We start from the raw sequence: 20,672 nt of genomic DNA, 5'->3' as shown, positions 1-20,672 counted from the left end.
TTGATTTGCTCTGCATTCCGTCCATCATCTGTTGTTTTTACTCTTAGAATGCTGGCATTTCCCTGCTTTAGACATTTAAGGGTATATTTATGAGAGGTTTATGAGAGGTTGTGATGCCGTTGTGTCACTTTGCATTGCTTTGAATAGCCTCATAGATATGAACTGAAGCAAGGCAGTCCAAATCTCTGCGTTGCCTTACTTTGTGCCAGGCAGGTGTTCCATGGGTGATACCATTTAAATTTTACATTTTTTAACTAAATATTCAACTGTATTAACAAACAATATTTCCATCTATTAAAAAGTATTAAGGCACTCATTAAAACCCTGGCGGTCAGTGTTAAAGCAGCGGTAATACCGCCAACAGGCCGGCGGAAAAAGAAATGGAATCACGACCAAGGCGGAAACCACCAACATAGATAGCCACTTCAACACTACAACTGCCACAGCGGTAGAAACAAACACCGCGGCGGTAACCGCCAACAGACAGGCGGAACACAAGGTTCCACCCACTGTATTACAACACGCCTATCTGCCACCTTTTCTGGGGCGGTACCAACGCCATCAAAAGCACAGCGGAAACAGGACTTGGAACGGAAACCACTCACCTTTCGACACTTTACAAACAACCAGGATGCCATGGAGCTCGAACTACAGGTCCTTCCCATGCTGGTCTACCTCCTCTTGTATCAGGAGCAGAAAAGATGCCGGCGACAACCACGGTGAGTACTGCATCTAGCACACAGGGGAGGGGGAAGGAAAAAGAGTGACACACACACGCAACACCCCCACCCACACCCACAACACCATACACACAAATACATGCAGCAACATTATATATACACCCACTTACCCCCTGGAAGAATGCAAGGACAAAAGGAAATGATTGTAACAAGTGTAACCAATTAAATATCAGATAGGCCAAATTCAAAAATCTGTATATTCAAATATGTACACCAACTACACAAGTCTGGATATTAATTAAATCATTGTCTGTGGATCAGTGTCCCAAAATGCATGGGCGAAGCCCACACAAGATACCTGACTCGAAACGGAGAGAACACTGCAGGGGCATCAGATGGAAAATAAACAGACACCTCAGGGGGAGGGGGAAGGGGGCACCTCAGCCAGATGAACGGACGACACCACTGCACCACGAGGGGGCTCCATGCCCACTGATTGGTCCTGGGGAGTGCAAAGCCAAAGTCTCACAAGTCTCTCCAGTGGGTGGTTTGCCCACTGCTTTATCCTGGGGAGTGCAAAGCCACAGTCTCTCAAGTCTCTCCAGTGGGTGGTTTGCCCACTGCTTTATCCTGGGGAGTGCAAAGCCACAGTCTCTCAAGTTTCTCCAGTGAGTGGTTTGCCCACTGCTTTATCCTGGGGAGTGCAAAGCCACAGTCTCTCAAGTCTCTCCAGTGGGTGGTTTGCCCACTGCTTTATCCTGGGGAGTGCAAAGCCACAGTCTCCCAAGTCTCTCCAGTGGGTGGTTTGCCTATTGCTTTATACTGGGGAGTACAAAGCCACAGTCCCTCAAGTGGATAACAGTCTCCACTGGTTCTGGAGGGGGCTTTGTGCCCTGATGCTTCATCCTGCCAAGGATTGAGGTAGTGGATGTGAATCTACACTGGTTCTGGAGGGGGCATTGTGCCCAGAGTGCTTCATCCTGCCAAGGACTGAGGTAGTGGTTGTGAATCTCCACTAGTTTTGGAGGGGGCATTGTGCCCAGAGTGCTTCATCCTGCCAAGGACTGAGGTAGTGGATGTGAATATCCAATGGTTCTGGAGGGGGCTTTGTGCCCAGAGTGCTTCATCCTGCCAAGGACTGAGGTAGTGGATGTGAATCTCCACTGGTTCTGGAGGGGGCATTGTGCCCAGAGTGCTTCATCCTGCCAAGGACTGAGGTAGTGGATGTTAATCTCCACTGGTTCTGGAGGGGGTTTTGTGCCCAGAGTGCTTCATCCTGCCAAGGACTGAGGTAGTGGATGTGAATCTCCACTGGTTCTGGAGGGGGCTTTGTGCCCAGAGTGCTTCACATGCAGTGTGTCAGGTCCCATTCCCTCACTTGGGTGTGTGTGCCACGAGATTGCCTGGGAACAGGTAGCATGATACTCCATGGAGGCAGAGACACACTCCATCCTGCTGTGACTTCGCCTGGCACCTGCTGGTACAAACAGTGCTGGGAGTAATGCCTCATGTATGCTGGGCAGGGTCCAGGACATCTCCTGCAGCCTCGGACTGCTTGCCACTGGGATGATTGCCACGTCAGCTGTGGTGGCACTGTCTGAGCACGTCGCAGGGCTGGTGGTGGTGGTTGCGGTGGTATCTGTGGCAGAGGTGCTGGCGCCACTGCCACCGCGGTGGTGTCTGCACCTGTTGAGGGACACAGCAGGACGTATCCTGCACCCTCGGACGGCTGCCCATTGGGGATGATGCTAGGGACTGTTGGTGAGGCAGCAGACGTGCAGGTGGCGGTGGTGGTGGTGGTGCAGGTGGCGATGTCCTCCGCCGTACAGGTTGGTGTGTGGTTGACAGAAGGGGTGACTCTGGTCCCTCAGCTGGAGCCTCCGTGCCTTGTCTTTACCTGCTCTTCGGCATGTGTCCCTTCCCCACCTTTGATGTCGCTGCTGGTGCCTTGCCACTGTCCCCTTTTGGCTTGGAGGAGACGTTGCTTGCTTGTAGGTGCAGCTTCTCCTTCCGGCATGTGGGCACCTTCTTCACATTGGTAGGTGGTGGAATGGCCTGCTCCTTGGCCTCGCTAGGTGGCACACTGGCAGCCCTGATGGGAGGCACCCGGGAGAGGACACAGGGGATGTGTGAATGGTAGTGGGGGTGGTGAGTGCACGTGAGCTGTGTGTGGTGATGGGCGTACTGGTGATGGAGGTAGTGGATGAAGATGTAGTGCATGTAGTGTGAGTGGAGACGAGACAGGGAGGGAGGAGGAGGACGTGGAGGAGGAGGACACAGCCGAGGCAGTGGATGTTGGTGTGTCTGCATGGGGATGGTGCTTGTGTGAGTGCAGGTGGAATGTGTGGTGCTTATGTTTGCCATGTCCACTCTTGTGTGTTGATGAGTGTGCATGCTGGTCAGATGGTGTGCTTCGGATAGGCTGAGGTACAGGGGATTGGGTCTGGGTGGAGGAAGTTGGAGAGGGGAGGCTGGACACAGGGACAATGGCTGCCGTCAGTGCTAAGGCCAGGGCCTGAAATGCTCTCTGTTGGGCCGCCTGGCCAGAATTAATGCCCTCCAGGTATGCATTTGTTTGCTGCAAATGCCTCTCAACACCCTGGGTGGCATACAAAATGGTAGATTGCCCAACAGTGAGGGATCTGAGGAGGTCAATAGCCTCCTCACTGAGGGCAGCAGGGCTGACTGGGGCAGGGCCTGAGATGCCTGGGGCGAAGGAGATGCCCACCCTTCTAGGTGAGTCAGCACAGGAAACTCCATGAGGGGCTGCTGGGAGGGCGGTGCTGGTAGTGGGGGTAGCGGCTGTACCTGTTGATGCAGTGGGCACAGAGGTGCCTGCCACCGCAAGGGAGCTGCCATCAGAGGAGGATTTGCTGTCGCTGGTGTCTGCTCCTGTCCCTGTCATGGAGCTCCCCTCGCCCTCTGTCCCACTGGTGCCTTCTGACTCCGTTACTCACTCTCCAGGGCCATGTGGGATGCAGCTCCCTCCTGCTCCGTTGCCACTGCTCCTCCGCCAGATGATGCTAATGCACGCAAGGACAGAGTGACATAACAAAAGGGGGGAGACAGAGGAGACACATGGTCAATGCATGCAACACCACTACTGTTGGCGGACACAACACACAGGGAGCAGCCCTATGCACTAAGCCATGCACTGAAAGGGCAGGGGAAAAGCAAATGCCCATAGGAGACTCTGTCGAGAACCATATTATGCACAGATGGAAGCCATAGGAGCCTGACTAGGTGTAGAGGGCAAATACCACCTTTGGGGTTGGACAGGGAATGAGGCTGCAAATCAATGGATCTACCTTTGCGCGTCTGCCCTGGCCTAGCGGAACCCACAGCCCACCTATCCCACCCAGACACCTCGTAATGCGCTCAGAGTCAGCTGAATGAGAGTGTACTCACCCCCTTGTGGCTGCTGTGATGCCCTCAAGCTCCCAGCCAACTCCTGATATGCCACCACCAGGATTCAGTACATTAGGGGGGTCATGGTGCGACGGGCACCCCTTCTGCGTTGGGAGGCCATCCCCAGCTGGGCCTCCGCCGTCTTCTTGCTCCAGCGGCGCAGGTCCCCCAATCTTTTCCGGAAGTGGGTGCTCCGTCTCTGGTAGACCCCCAGGGTCTGCACTTCCTTGGCGATGGCACGCCAAATCCCCTTCTTCTGGTGAGGGCTGACCTAGAGGAAAAGTGAAGTTATAATGGATGTTACTCTCCCGTACAGTTCTTCTCACACATTGCCCACAAACCTCCCACCCTGGCCCAGACATACATACACACACCATCCTCACATGCTGGCCTGTCCCCCCTGTGTCTTCCATCCACAACACTCCAGCACACAGTTGACTCACCTGTTTGTCTGGAGGACCATACAGTTGCATGTACTGGGGGAGGACCCCATCCACCAGTTTCTCCAACTCCTCCGTAGTGAAGGTAGGGGCCCTTTTCCCAGACACTGTAGCCATTGTCACTTCCAGACACAGGTAACAGCAGCACTTGCAGTGTAGGTCTTCTCCTGTTGAAGGTCAGGTATCAAGTGAGGGAACTGATAGAAAATGGCGGTCACATCCCCAGCGGTGCATACCTTTACCACCAGTGTACATCGTCATTGGCTCCTGGAACCCATAGGGCCCGCTGATAACCAGTACTGAATTGCGCTGCGGTCTTCGACCGCCTACCACGACGGTGTACAATGCCAGCGCAGTTACTAATTTCCCCTTGTCCCACATTACAGGTCAGGCAGCCACCATTTCACGGGGCCACATGGCAGGCCAAATAACTGTGTCACACCTATTTAGGCCAGGAATACGGACAGAAAAAGGCACATAGAGAAATTTTAACGTTTGTGCTAAACAGCCTTGTGAAACCTATGTGTTGTATGACCCTCTGCTCACCGTTCTCCTCCATAGGGCACGTCCGCTGGGGCAGATGATGAGATGGCGGCATCCTCCGGTGTACAGACCCTTGGTGGACCTGTCGACATTGGAAGACAGACACATAATTATCACTTACAGACTTGATTGTGCAACAATTCAGGAACTGTGTGCCCAGTTGGAACCTGATGTCAGCTATCCACCATCCCACAGGAATACCCCCTCGAGTGCAGGTCCTGTCAGTAATCCATTTCCTGGCGAGTGGGTCTTTTCAAACAGCAGTAGCCATTGCATCAGAGATGTCCCAGCCAATGTTCTCTAACGTGTTGTCCAGGGTGTTATCTGCCCTGCTGAAACACATGTGCAGCTACATCGTTTTCTCTCAAGTGGAGCATTTGCCCACAGTGAAAGGTGACTTCCATGCCCTGGGACATATCCCCAACATCGTTGGTGCCATTGATGGTACGTATGTGGCATTTGTACCCCCCCCCCCAGGAATGAACAGGTGTACAGAAACCAGAAATCTACCATTCTATGAATGTGCACATGGTGTGTTTGGCAGACCATTACATCTCCCATGTGAATGCCAAGTATCCTGGTTCAGTGCATGACGCTTACATTTTGAGGAATAGCAGCATCCCTTATGTGAAGGGGCAACTCCTGAGGCACCGTTTGTGGCAAATAGGTGAGCCTAAAGTCCCCACAGTTTAATTTGCTGTCTGGGTATGGGAGATTCCCTAATGTTTGGAAGATGTCTGACTGTTGTCCCTCAATATTTGCAGGTGACTCTGGTTACCCAACCTGTCATGGCTACTGACCCGAGTGAGGAATCCCAAGACAAGGGCAGAGGAACGCTACAATGAGGCACATGGGCGAACTAGGAGGATAATAGAGCGCACATTCGCGCTCCTGAAGGCCTGATTCCGGTGCCTCCATCTGACAGGTGGCTCCCTATACTACTCACCAAAGAAGGTGTGCCAGATTATTGTGGCCTGCTGTATGTTGCACAACCTGGCTTTGCGACGCCAGGTGCCTTTTCTGAAGGAGGATGGGCCTGATGCTGGTCTTGTGGCAGCTGTGGAGCCTGTGGACAGTGAAGAAGAGGAGGCAGAAGAAGAAGATGTAGACAACCGAAACAACATCATCATGCAATACTTCCAGTGAGACACCGGTAAGAGGATGGACTCCTTCCCACATCTCATACTGTTGTAGGACCTAGCATAAGTCTGCCTTTTTAACTCTGTGTATGGACTCTGACTTATCACTTTGGCTTTCCATTTCACAGATCTGGGTCCCAATTTGTGCCCTCTGTTATGTTTACTCCTACAGCTGTGTAACATTGGTAATGAAGTACATTGACATTGCTATATTTCAGAGATGTTGCAATTACACATTTGTGAAAGCACAGACTGATTCCACATTGTTTGGTGATTCAAGGGTGTTTATTTCTGTGCTAATAAGTGGAGGGTGTGTGAAATGGGCTGGGGTGATGGTGGAGGAATGTCCATGGCAGAGTCCAGTCTCTCGGTCTCACAGGTGCATTGTCCAATGGGGCATAGGAAGGAGAGCAACAGCAGTTTAAGGTGGACAGGTTGACAAAGTGGGACAGAAGGGTGACATTCAGGAGGGTCTTATTTCCTGGCGGGGTTCTTGGCAATGTTCTCTGTCTTGTTCCTGGATCTCAGGGACCGTTTGCGGGTGGTTCTCCTTCTGCAGGGGGTGGGATGCTGGTAGCCTGTTGTTCCTTTGGAGGTGCCTCCTGTCCACTAGCACCGGCGGAGGTAGAGGGCTGTTCATCGTCCAGGCTAGTGACAGGGGCCCGTTTGTGTCCCACTGTGTCCCTCATGGTGTTGACAAGGTCTCCCAGCACCCCTGCAATGGGGACCAGGGTGTTGTTAATGGACTTCAAGTCCTCCCTGATCCCCAGGTACTGTTCCTCCTGCAGCCGCTGGGTCTCCTGAAACTTGGCCAGTACTGTGCCCATGGACTCCTGGGAAAGATGGTATGCTCCCATGATGTTGGAGAGTGCCTAAAGAGTGTTGGTTCCTTGAACCTGTCCTCCCTCTGTCGCACAGCAGTCCTCCCAGCTTTCCTGTTATCCTTTGCCTCCTATCCCAGAACCGTGTGCCGACTGCCACTGACCGCAGGTATCTGATTTTCTTAGGTTAGTGGGTCTGCCTGGGTTCCCTGTAGTGGTAGACACACTGCTGATTGACGTGTCCTGGGGACAGAGGGATGAGCCCGCTAGGTGGGTGCTGTGCTGGTGTTTCCTGAGGAGGAGGGTCTGTGGTGGCTAGTGACAGTGGCAGGGGAACCGACTGTCCAGAGGTCCCTGATGGGCCGGGCTGGTCATCTTGATCCAGGCGTACAGAGCTGCTGTCATCACTGTGGGCCTCTCCTGTGGGGGGACTGGATATGTCTGGCACCTCCTGCCCGGTGACATTGGGTATGGGTCCTGTTGGGGTGTAAATTCATTGTTTTAGTATCTGTGTGTGCCATCTTGTGCATTGGGTGAGGTACCCTCTACTCCTGTGCTTGCTTCATTGTGTTTGCCCTTTTGTGATATTTGGTTTGGGGTCTATGTGGGTATCTGTATTGGACATGCTTTGGTGACGGTAGTCCATGCATAGGTGTTGCATGCAGGGCCTTGGTATTGAGATGTGTGGGTTGTGATAGTGGGACATATGTGAGATGATGGAGTGATGGGAGTGAGGGTAAGGGTGGGGGTATGTGATGGCATGCAGGTGGAGTGTGGTGGATATGGTAATAAAGATATGACTTACTAGAGTCCAGTCCTCCTGCTAATCCTGTGAGGCCCTCTGGATGCAGTATTGCCAAGACCTGCTCCTCCCATGTTGTTAGTTGTGGGAGAGGAGTTGGGGGTCCACCGCCAGTCCTCTGTACAGCAATCTGGTGTCTTGATACCACTGAACGCACCTTCCCCCGTAGGTCATTTCACCTCTTCCTGATGTCATCCTGTGTTCTTGGATGCTGTCCCACTGCGTTGACCCTGTCGACGATTTTCTGCCATAGCTCCATCTTCCTTGCAATGGAGGTGTGCTGCACCTGTGATCCGAAAAGCTGTGGCTCAACCCAGATGATTTCCTCCACCAAGACCCTGAGCTCCTCCTCTGAAAACCTGGGGTGTCTGTGAGGAGCCATGATGTGGTATGGGTGATGTGTGAGGTGCTGTCTGTTGTGATGTGTGGGGGGATGTGTTTGTGTGTGTGTTGTTTGAGGTACGTGGATGTTGTATGGGTGATGGTGTTGTGTGTCTGTGGATGCTGGTGTTGTGTTTGCTAATCTCTCTCTGTGCTTCTTCCAACAAATGTGTTGTAAGGGTTTGTGGGTAATGTGGGTGTGTGTTTTATAGTGTTGTGGGTGTGTGGGTGTGGTGTGTGTATGTGTATCAGGTGTGTGTATTTTGAATTGTCCAATGTAGTTGTGTTTTGTAAATGTGTGTGTATTTTGAGCACGGCGGTGTGTACCGCCAATGGATTACCGCGGTTGAAAGACCACTGCGTTGATTCATCGGTTGTGATAGTGTGGGCGTATTCTTGTTGGCGTGACGGTGTAGGTTTTGGTATTGCCAGTTAATCACTGACCTTTAGTGTGGCGTGCTTGTGTGGGTGTCTGTATTGTGGCGGATTCCAAGATGTGGGTCGTAATACCGGTAGCAGAATTCCACCACCGCAACGGTATGTTGGCGGTCTTCAGCATGGCGGAAAGCAGGATTTACAGCCAGAGTTGTAATAAGGGCCTAAATCTGTAAGCTATATATTGAACATAAAATATTAACACCTACAAAATGAAATGTCCTTTTAAATTTTAATATATACAATAAGTAGATAAATTATTAAAAAAATTCCCACCATTGTCCCCAATAAACACATTACCCTGCTACTAAAAATGTAATATACTATAAAATGTATGTTACCATGAAGTTTATTTTATAACGTTTTTTTAATAAATAAATGTAAAAATATATTACAAAATTAAATATTAAGTATTATATTTAAATAAGTATTTTTACATTCCAGTATAGAAAATAAAAATATACTTAAACAGAAAACAAAAATAACAATAATATTGGTAAAAATTAGATTAGTATCAGCTATATTTTTTACATATTCTCATATTTATATATTTCACAATGTTATTAAACACATCCCTGAAAATGATATTTTTACTTGCAATATTTTTCAACAACATTTCCTGCATCACAGTGTATTTGTGGTGATATCCTGGTATCACAATGTTGCACACTTAGGGCGTCATTACGACTTAGGTGGACAGAAAAGACTGTCCGCCGGACCCCAGACGGTCAGGTTTCTGTCTGTGTGGCTGCCTTCCCGCGGGCCCCATTAAGAGTTTCCCACTGGATCAACGGGAAAGGCCTACAACAATGATGCCAGCTCCTAATAGAGCCGGCGGCAAAGCTATTGTGCGCAGGGTGCACCAGCAGACAGTGAACATCATGATGGGGCTGGCCAGGGTAGCCCCTGCACTTCCCATGCCAAGTGCATGGGCAGTGCAGGGGCCACCCTGGGGCGCCCTTCACACCGTTTCCACCAGCAGTTACATGGCCGTGCTAAAGCTATTAAACCGCTGGTGGAGAAGGGGGTTTTAATCCCCAGGGTGCCACTGCATGCAGCGCTGCCCTGACGGATTAGGACCACCAGCACCGTCAGTCCCTCCTGTGGAGGTATCAGGCGGTGCTGGCGGGCTGACCATGGGGTTACTGCCACAGTTGTAATGTGGCTGTAGGACTGCCACATTGGCGGCAGTCCCACCGCCACCACGACCCTGGCAGTCTCAAGACTGCCATGGTCATAAAGACCCCTTTAATATTTTGTCTAAACTCAATTTAAAACAAATGAGTACTGTGGCAAGTATGTCATAGGGGCAGCTGGAGCAGAGTAGAAGCTAAGACACTAGGGCCATATTTATACTTTTTTTAGCGCCGCATTTGCGTAATTTTTTGATGCAAAAGCGGCGCAAACTTGCAAAATACAATTGTATTTTGTGAGTTTTTGCCATTTTTGCATCAAAAAGAGGCCCAAATGTGACGCTAAAAAAGTATGAGTATGGGCCTAAACGTCAAAGCAAAGCACTCAGAAGAAGAACAAGCGCAGCAGAAGTCAAGACTGTGCTGTGCACAGAGGAGAGAGCAGGGAAGCACCATATATTCTAAGAAATGACATTGCTGCTCTCTTTCCCCAGTACTGACACTCATTTAGGGGGTCATTCCGACCCTGGAGGTCATGGACCGCCAGGGCCGGGGACGGAGGAAGCACCGCCAACAGGCTGGCGGTGCTTCAGGGGCAATTCTGACCGCGGCGGTAAAGCCGCGGTCAGAAAAGGGAAACCAGCGGTTTCCCGCCGGTTTTCCCCTGCCCCAGGGAATCCTCCACGGCGGCGCTGCAAGCAGCGCTGCCATGGGGATTCCGACCCCCTTCCCGCCAGCCTGTTCCTGGCGGTTTACACCGCCAGGAAGAGGCTGGCGGGAACGGGTGTCGTGGGGCCCCTGGGGGCCCCTGCAGTGCCCATGCCACTGGCATGGGCACTGCAGGGGCCCCCTAACAGGGCCCCAAATCGCGACGGGTGCCACTGCACCCGTCGCACACCAGCAACTCCGCCGGCTCCATTCGGAGCCGGCTTCATCGTTGCTGGGCCTTTCCCGCTGGGCGGGCGGCCTTTTGGCGGTCGCCCGCCTGCCCAGCGGGAAAGTCAAAATGACCGCCGCGGTCATTTGACCGCGGTACGGTCTTTTGGCGGTCTCCGCCCGGCGGGCGGCGCCCGCCGCCCGCCGGGGTCGGAATGATCCCCTTAGTTTGGCTAAAGCCATGCACACATCTTTACACTATAGTGCAAAGGTATGTGTGTAATATCTAGAATAGGTTTTGTTCTGGATGGTACCCCTTCCACCACACAATACTATGCTTAGAGATACTTTAAAACTTTGTTTTGTAATGTGTGAAAATTTTGAAGAAATAAAATAAAAAACTTCTCTTTATTACCGCCAGCCTCAAGGAGGTCTTATATAATGGCATAAAACCCTGACGACCAATGTTAGTAGAGGGGGCTCTACATTAAAAACCATGGGCAATAGTGAGGGAATGCCCATGTTCCACCATTGGACACATCCTTCATGCAAAGTCATGAAAAGTAATGTAAAGCAAGCATAGTATATTTACTCAAACATAGGGGTGGATGTTTCAGAAGGATGAGGTTGCTCTGGGAAAAGAATTATGCTTGTGGATTTTTCAATATGAACTTCCAGGGCTTAATGTCTTTGCTCCAAAGAAGGATTGCTTTTGAGCCATGCCTGGTTTGAACTGTAAGACTTCTAGAAGCAGAAGGGATTCATTTGCTTGCTCCATTTATAACATCTATTATAAGTAGAAATTTGTGAAGAGCTGATCCATAAAAGAATAGACATACTGTGTGCGATAAGCAGTGTGCAATTTAGTATTGCTCATGGAATATATGCAGCACATATGAATATAGTAAATAGGGATGTACACATTTCGTTCACCAACAAAGTTTCTAATGCTTGCCTTTCACGAAGATTCAAACCTTTATTTATTCACATTTATCTTTGCCTGAGTAAAGATACATTTTAATTGCAAGATAATTTTCAAGACAAAGGCCTTCATTACAACATTGGTGGTCCAGCTTTGCCAAGCTGGCAGTGGCGGTAACACCCCCAATGGCGCGGCAGTGCTTGACCCCCAGATTATGACCATGGCGGTGAATAGGCTGCAAACCAGCCAGTTCTCTGCCTGTACCACCAGGGCGGTTGGACCACTGTGTCGAAGATGGCCCACCTTCACCCAGGCAGTCCACCACAGACGGTATTTGGAGCCTCCTTTCCACCAGGGATTACCCGGCAGCAACAGCGCCAGGAAATCCATGGCAGAAAGAATACTGGCAACTCGAATCTTCATTCTTGTCACCAGTATGAACTCCCACAACCCCCCTCACACAGCAATGGTCTTTCCTCAGCCCCTAGAGACCCCCCACCCCATCCAAACATGCACGCTGTACACAAACACACACACACACACAAACACACACATGTAATCACACATTCACGCACTCCTACAGACACACACATACACTAGCACACACCCCCACCACCCCACATCCATTCACGCACTCACACACTCACAATCACACACATACACAAACCCCACCCCCTCCAATTATACAAACACACATCCCCATGCACACACACACCACTCATCACCCCCCCTCCCCTATTAGATGGGCACTTACCTTTCCACTGTGGAGGTCCAGGAGGCGACGGGATCCTTGGGGCCTGTTCCGCTGGCACTGCCCCATTGCCACAACACCACCACGCCTATTACCAACTCATTATAGGTGTGGCAGTGTTGTGATGACGTGGCGGTGCAAGCGGAGCTACTGCCACTTCACCAACGACCGCCAGTATTGCTGCTGGCAGCTCTCCACCCAAATTCTGGCAGAGGGCCGCTAGCAGTCATAATATGGCGGTTATGATGATGGCCATCCCTGGCGGTCTTGTGGCTGGTGGGTCTTCGGCGGTCTAGGTTTTAGACCGCCAAAGTCATAATGAGGACCAAAGTGAGAAACCTTTCTTTCAGTGGCATTTCGCTGGGCAGGAACACCTTAGCTGTGATTACTAGTGGCTTGAATCAGTATCATGAAGGGGGCAATGCCCCAGAACCTTTCAAACAGAGTGGTGTTTCTGTACTCATGAAAAACAGACATGAATTATTTATACTCAGTAAAATCTGACTGGGCTAGCAGCTGGTGTCTGGTGTCTGCAGAGAGCTGGGGATTTGGCTAGGAGCACTACACGGAATTCTGACCACATTTTCCCCAACCTTTCTGTTGGTACCTCCAGCACTGCACTCAAAAGTACAACCCATAGACAAAGGCTGTGCCTATGGTTGACAAGTGCATATTCCCACTTCTCTCATTACCTTTATAAGCAGAGAGTACAAGCCCAGATAATGGGTCGCACCAAGGACTGAAAGGGCCCCACCTACCTAAAACCATGCAGAGGGAGCAGACAATGATCCTTTCAAAGTAATTCTTGACTTCTGTGTCTTACTCAGGCCCAGATACCCATTGTCAACAAGCTCCACATTCCAACAAAAAAGGCCAAAGGTAGAGACCACTGGCACACGAATAAACTGCCTAGTCTATCTGAAAACATTTTATTTTACTACACAATCTTTCAAATGATTTTGTTAGCCTAATTCAATTTGGTTGCTTTTTTCCTCCTACTTCTGAACCTTCTCCTGGTCTTCCTCCTCCTCTTGGCTTCTTGCCTGTTTCTCCTCCTGGTCCTTATCTGGGACCTTTTCCTTGGTCCTGTTACCCTTTAACCTAGTACTTTTGGTCCTACTCCTACCAGCCCTGGTCCTTCCCTTTATCCTTCTTGTGTGCCTTGTCAGTCTCCTGCACTGGTCCACTTGTCTTTGGTTCTTTTGGACTTCTTGTTCCACTGGTCCTGATTCTCTCAATCCAGGCCCTAGACTAAATCAACTTGGACCAAGTCTAGTTCCTATCCCTTCTGTTACTTTCCTTCTTTCATATGCCGGTCATTTAAGTCTTTATCTTCCTGATCTTCTAGTACCCCCTAGTTACAATCCTTGAGTCCTGGTCTTGCTGGTAGTACTCCTTCTCCAGCCCATTGTTCTGATCCATGTAGTCCTGCTGCTCATCTTCATGTCCCCCTCAATCTGGCTCCCATGGGCCTTTCATTCCTGGCTAAGGCTTACATAGTTTTCCTTGTCCTGTTCCCTTTGGCTCATGTGATCCCAGCTGTTATGGCTGTTATGCTCCTCCTTTTCCCTTGGTTGACCTAGCCATGTTGCTCCTTCCTCGTGCTTTTCTCAGGCCTTTCTACTGCTGGAATTGGTATTTCTGGTTGTTTTGTCTCTAGTGCTCATGTTCTTGTCCTCCTGGTCTGGAATTCTTTTGGCGATCTTGAACTTGGTGCACCGGCTCTAGTCCTTCTGGCCTTGATCCTCATAATCTTCATCCTCTTCTGCAGGTTCTGTGAGTGTTCTGGAAAGGGTGCCATCTTTCTGTCTGGAACTTTCTAGTAGGTTACGTTGATTCCTGACTCCTCTTTGATCAATGGGGTAAACGTTCCTTTTAGCAGTTCCACCTATGTTTTCAGCAGTTCCTGTTTACAACACTGCAAACAGCCCCACATTGCCCCACACTCTCACAATTCAAGATGGAAGTACCCTTTTTACCTTGTGCCCACTCTGAGGTGTGGCTAGTGAAACAAGCAGTCCCGTCCACCATCCTTCTGAGTTTGGTGCCAAACTTGCTAGAGGATAAGGCTACTTCCTCCAGGTCTCCCCTCAAATTTACTTGTGAAAGGGAGGACCTTCTTTCAAGCTAATGAAACCCTTGGATCTACCCTAACTGTTCTTCCTGTAGGCTGAAGAGAACCCCTCTGCACACTCACACTATTGTTTCCATTCTGGGAGCAGTTTTAACACCTCTTTCACACTTCCATCAAGCCAAGTACAGGCTGGTTGGTTGCTAGAGAGCTTACGCAAATTAGCCTCCCAAAGCTTCAAGCAGGGTAAAGGTAACTTTCTAAAAGTTAGATTTCCATTATATGTAACACAAATCAGACTTCACAATTAAAGTGGATGTATAATAAATAAAAAATTAAATGTGAATGGACTCTGTGCTGGGAGATGTGCAAAGTTATGAATGTTCATTTGTTATAGTGTATAATTTATACTTTGACTTGTCCTATGTTCTAGTTGCAGCCATGAGAACATCACACTTATTATGTCACACATGTCCCACTTTAAATATTATACATCCTACCTAATGGACACCAGGTTGTGCTTAGGGATGTGTGATGGGGGGGAGCAGGAACCAGACAGGATTCCATATTTTCCAAATACGCCAGTCATAGCCTGGACCAGGACCTTCTTGGCGAAGCCTAAACAAAAAGAAAACTAAAGATTCACATTAAAAAAGGAGAAAGGTGAAACAGGGAAACAGGAAAGAAACACAAAAATAGAAAACTGACTCATTCTTCCCTCTGGGAGAAAGACAAGAAAAGGAGGACAGACTTATTCAGGCAAAGGGAGAGAGACTGAAAAGGGGTAGGGCAAAGAGGAGGCAGAACAAAATGATAAAAGGAGGAGAGAGAAAACACTGTGGAAAACTGAACAAGGGAAAAACTCTCGGAACAGCTGGTGGCAGGCAGAGGAGAAAGCACAGGAGCTAAGGAACACATTGGCATGCGATGGGTGGAAGAGGCGGATAAAATCAATTGGCAGCAGTTTGCAAAAAAAGACAGGGAGACAGAGGCAGAGGATGAGCCTGCAGAGGACTTCAGGAGGCCCTCACTTCAGCCGCAGAACCTCCCATGTGTTTACAGGACCAGAGAGCCTCCCAGCCCTAGCTGTACACACAGGGGAGCATGGCTTGACCAGGTCAGTTCCCATATATGGGAGTGGAGGTGATGTTCCTGGCAGAAGAGTGTAGGGAAGAGGGAACAATAAAAAGTGAATTGACCATGTACCTTTAGAGGTATATGATATTCCTTTTCTTCTCACTATAGTAAGGGGATAGGTTTAGGAAGCTAGCAGAGATTGTTTTAAGTTGAGTAGGTAGAAAAGTGAAAGATATATGCTTGAGCATACAGGAAGTATAGAAAAAAGGCAGAATACTGGAAAAATAAGAGAATATGAGTACGAACGTGGTAAAGAGAAAGGAAAGTGATGAAAGGAAGGAGAAAGAAAGTTAAGAGAACCAGAAATAAAGAATGAATAAATACTTACCAATTGATTCTGGGTCTTCTTGTCCAAGGCATCCAGTCCTCCAGAAGAAAGCCCCTTCAAGAAAAAGAAACATAGGACTATTTTTCAAGTCCCTTGTGCCATTGTAGTATAATTTTTTTATGCTATGGTGGCACAGAGCAGTCCCCCACCCAGTGCTACATTTACAAACCCTAGTGCCACATTATACCTGCCCCAGGTATGATGCATGTAAGGGAGGCATTCCGCTGCTAGGAGGTTCGCAGGATTGGCACAGTGAAATCGACAGGATTTCATTGTGTCATTGTAGCATCTTTTTTTACGCTTGCTCAAGGGCAGCCATTAAAGTGATGCTAGGCTGTTTTAAATGGGTTTCCCTGAGCTTTGCTGGACTAGCATCATAATGTTTGACCCTAGTCCAGCAAAGCACCACAACTGTGTCAGATATTCTGATGGAGCTGTGCTAACAAGCGCCATGGTGCACTGTATTGTAAATACAGTGCTACCATGCTGTTGTTAGGGGGTGGAGGGTGTCACAAGCAAATTGGCACATTGTGATTGATACACCTGTTTGTTGTAAATGAGGCCCAGACTATAACAAGCAAAGGTCAGAAGAAGAGTGCACTTGAAAAAGAAACAGAAGAACAGCCAAAGACTCCTTTACAAGATGTTGAAATTCTTTGAATAAAGAACTCTATGTTTAGACTCTTACAAAAGCCTCACAGTCAGAAGTATAGTGTTTCTCTCCCCATATCACATGTGGTGTCTGAAGTGGGATAATTCCATTTGAAACAGGATAGAGAACATTGGACACTGCCTTTGAGAAGGACAGCAGAAATGTGAATGGGCATTGGAGTGGTATATTGTCTTTTAATATAGAGATGGAAGCCTTCCAGGATACCCTCAAAATGCAAGCCAACTAGTTAGTTCAACCGTCTGAAAACTAACTGCAGTTAGCTACAGAAATATCTCAAAGACTTGTTCCTGTTAGGCCAACTATTACCCTTTAAAAGTTCACATGCGTGGATGATTCAGCTGACTTTCTTACACATTTTAAAAGCACTGCTAAATCCAGTTACTGGTTTGAAGATGGGTGAACTATTACGTCACTTTCCCATTAGTTGAGAAAGCACAAGTGGCCTATCAGGCTGCTAACCCTAGGGGAGATACTGCCTATAAGGAAGTCAAGAGGGTAATTCTGGAATTCTTTGAAATGAACAAGGAGAGCTATAGAGTAGCTTTTCAGAGAGAGAAAGTAAACCCATTAATTAATAGTTCTCTTGGATGCTGCAGAGAAATGGCTAAAACAACATGAAAGTGCCAAAGAGGAAGATATTAGAGAGATATATTTTGAACAGTTCACTGGGGTGCTCCTTGGATCTACCTAGAGGTGGCTAAGAAAGCATGCTGGATTGACTCTTGAGAATGTCATGGAAATGGTCAACTCTTTTTCCATGTGCAGAATACCAGGAGTACGAAACATAAAACTCCTTCTGCCCCCATCTTCCCAAATTCCACAAGAACTTGTACCTTATAAAAGATATCTTCCACCCTTTACAACAACTCCACAAGTTCTAGGAGGAAGTACCAGACCTCACTGTTTCAAATGTGAAGAAGGAGAGCATTTAGCCAGATTTTGTTAAATGAAGAGAACAGACGAAAAAGCTATGGAAGTCAATTGTATTAATAGGCCAATCTATTTCACCCCGGAAACCAGACCCAGCAATTACCCGGATCTCCAGGTGAGCCATAATTGGGTTATGGCATTATCAGATTCAGGATGTAAATTCTCAGTTATCAGGGAACGGTTGGTTTACCCCTATAGAATAATTCCTCAAATTAAAGTTGTTATAAAATGTATCCATGAGGATTATTGGGAATATGATATAGCTGAAGTCCATCTGGGTGGGCCTCAAGGGGAAACAAGTTTCATAGATATAGGAGTACTTCCTTATCTATTGGAAGAACTTATTATAGGGACTGACAGTCCTCCACTCCTTGATCTCCTAAAGGCCAGTCTCACAAAAGATCAGAGTTGAACAGACCCCTTTACCACAAGGGGAATTAGAGCCCATAGAGTCAGCTAAAAGATGCAGCACCCAGAAGTAAAGGAGGATAGAATAAAAGACTGGGCCCGCTAAAGAAAAGATTGTTACCACAGAGCCATGGGAACTAGACAAAAATGTTAAGGCAGCATAGATTAATGACAGCTCTCTTCCAAATGCTGGAAGCCTTGCAGTCAGAAGTATTGTGTTTCTCTCCCCATACCACATGTGGTGTCAGATGTGGGATAATTCCATTCAAAACAGGATGGAGAACATTGGACACTGCCTTTGAGAAGGACAGCAGAAATGTGAATGGGCACTGGAGTGGTATATTAAGTCTGCTGATATAGAGATGGAAGCCTTCCAGGATACCCTAAAAATACAAGCCAACTAGTTAGATCAACTGTCTGAAAACTAACTGCAATCAGCTCCAGAAATATCTCAAAGACTTGGTCCTGTTAGGCCAACTATTTCCCTGTAAAAGTTCACACCAGGGGATGATTCAACTGACTTTCTTATACATTTTCAAAGCACTGCTAAATCCAGTTACTGGTTTGAAGATGGGTAGAACTATCACCTCACTTTCCATTAGTTGAGGAAGCACAAGCGGCCTATCAGGTTGCTAACCCTAGGGGAGATACTGCCTATAAAGAAGTCAAGAGGGTAATTCCGGAATTCTTTGAAATGGACAAGGAGGGTTATAGAGTAGCTTTTCAGAGAGAGAAAGTAAACCCATTAAATACACATAGGTCTCTTGGATGCTGCAGAGAAATGGCTAAAACCACATGAAAGTACCAAAGAGAGAGATATTAGAGAGATATATTTTGAACAGTTCACTGGGGTGCTCCTTGGATCTACCTAGAGGTGGCTAAGAAAGCATGCTGGATTGACTCTTGAGAATGTCATGGAAATGGCCAACGCTTTTTCCATGTGCAGAATACCAGGAGTACGAAACATAAAACTCCTTCTGCCCCCATCTTCCCAAATTCCACAAGAACTTGTACCATATAGAAAATATATTCCACCCTTTACAACAACTCCACAATGTCTAGGAGGAAGTACCAGACCTCACTGTTTCAAATGTGGAGAATGAGGGCATTTAGCCAGATTTTGTCAAATGAAGAGAACAGACGAAAAAGCTATGGAAGTCAATTGTATTAATAGGCCAATCTATTACACTCTGGGAACCAGACCCAGCTATTACCCGAATCTCCAGTGAGCCATAATTGGATTATGGCATTATGAGATTCAGGATGAAAATTCTCAGTTGGAATGGTTGGTTTACCCCTATAGAATAATTCCTCAAAGGAAAGTTGTTATAAAATGTATCAATAGGGATTACTGGGAATATGATATAGCTAAAGTCCATCGGGGTGGGCCCCAAGGGGAAACAAGTTTCATAGAAATAGGAGTACTTCCTTATCTATTGGAATAACTTATTATAGGGACTGACAGTCCTCCACTCCTTGATCTCCTAAAGGCCAGTCTCACAAAAGATCAGAGTTGGTTAGAACAGACCCCTTTACCACAAGGGGAATTAGAGTCCATAGAGTCAGCTAAAAGATGCAGCACCCAGAAGTAAACGAGGATAGAATAAAAGACTGGGCCCGCTAAAGATACGATTGTTACCACAGAGCCATGGGAACTAGACAAAAATGTTAAGGCAGCATAGATTAATGACAGCTCTCTTCCAAATGCTGGAAGCCTTGCAGTCAGAAGTATTGTGTTTCTCTCCCCATATCACATGTGGTGTTAGATGTGGGATAATTCCATTCAAAACAGGATGGAGAACATTGGACACTGCCTTTGAGAAGGACAGCAGAAATGTGAATGGGCACTGGAGTGGTATATTAAGTCTGCTGATATAGAGATGGAAGCCTTCCAGGATACCCTAAAAATACAAGCCAACTAGTTAGATCAACTGTCTGAAAACTAACTGCAATCAGCTACAGAAATATCTCAAAGACTTGGGCGGTCATTCTGACTCTGGCGGGAACTGCCATTTGGCCGCTACGCGGTCAAAAGACCGCTGCCGGCATTCCAACCTTCCCGCTGGGCCTGCAACACAGGAGCCGGCTCCGAATGGAGCCGGCGGTGTTGCGGGCGTGCGACGGGTGCAGTTGCACCTGTCGCGCTTTTCACTGTCTGCTAGGCAGACAGTGAAAAGCTTCATGGGGCCCTGTTAGGGGGCCCCTGCACTGCCCATGTCAGTGGCCAGTGCCAGTGGCATGGGCAGTGCAGGGGCAACCAGGGGCCCCAAGACACCCGTTCCCGCCAGCCTCTTCCTGGCGGGGACAACCGCCAGAAACAGGCTGGCGGGAAGGGGGTCAGAATCCCCATGGCAGTGCTGCTTGCAGCGCTGCCCTGGCGGATTCGCCCAGCCGGGGGAAAACCGGCGGGAAACCGCCGGTCCCGGTTTTCTGACCGCGGCTTTAACTTATTATAGGGACTGACAGCCCTCCGCTCCTTGATCTCCTAAAGGCCAGTCTCACAAAAGATCAGTGTTGGTTAGAACAGACCCCTTTACCGCAAGGGGAATTAGAGCCCATAGAGTCAGCTACAAGATGCAAAACCCAGAAGGAAAGGTGGATAGATAAAAAGACTGGGCCTGCTAAAGATAAGATCCTTACCACAGAGCCATGGGAACTAGACAAAAATGTTAAGGCAGCATAGAGTAATGACAGCTCTCTTCCAAATGCTGGGAGAAAGGCCCAAGAGATAAAACGTGTAGGCATAAGATCCCCCTTTTATCATACATAACTATTATATAGAGTGACACCTTTC

Source organism: Pleurodeles waltl, chromosome 9 (assembly GCF_031143425.1).
Source record: "Pleurodeles waltl isolate 20211129_DDA chromosome 9, aPleWal1.hap1.20221129, whole genome shotgun sequence".
In the NCBI taxonomy this organism is placed as follows: domain Eukaryota; kingdom Metazoa; phylum Chordata; class Amphibia; order Caudata; family Salamandridae; genus Pleurodeles; species Pleurodeles waltl.
The sequence above is the reverse complement of the archived record's forward strand: the minus strand, read 5'-3'. Positions refer to the sequence as shown.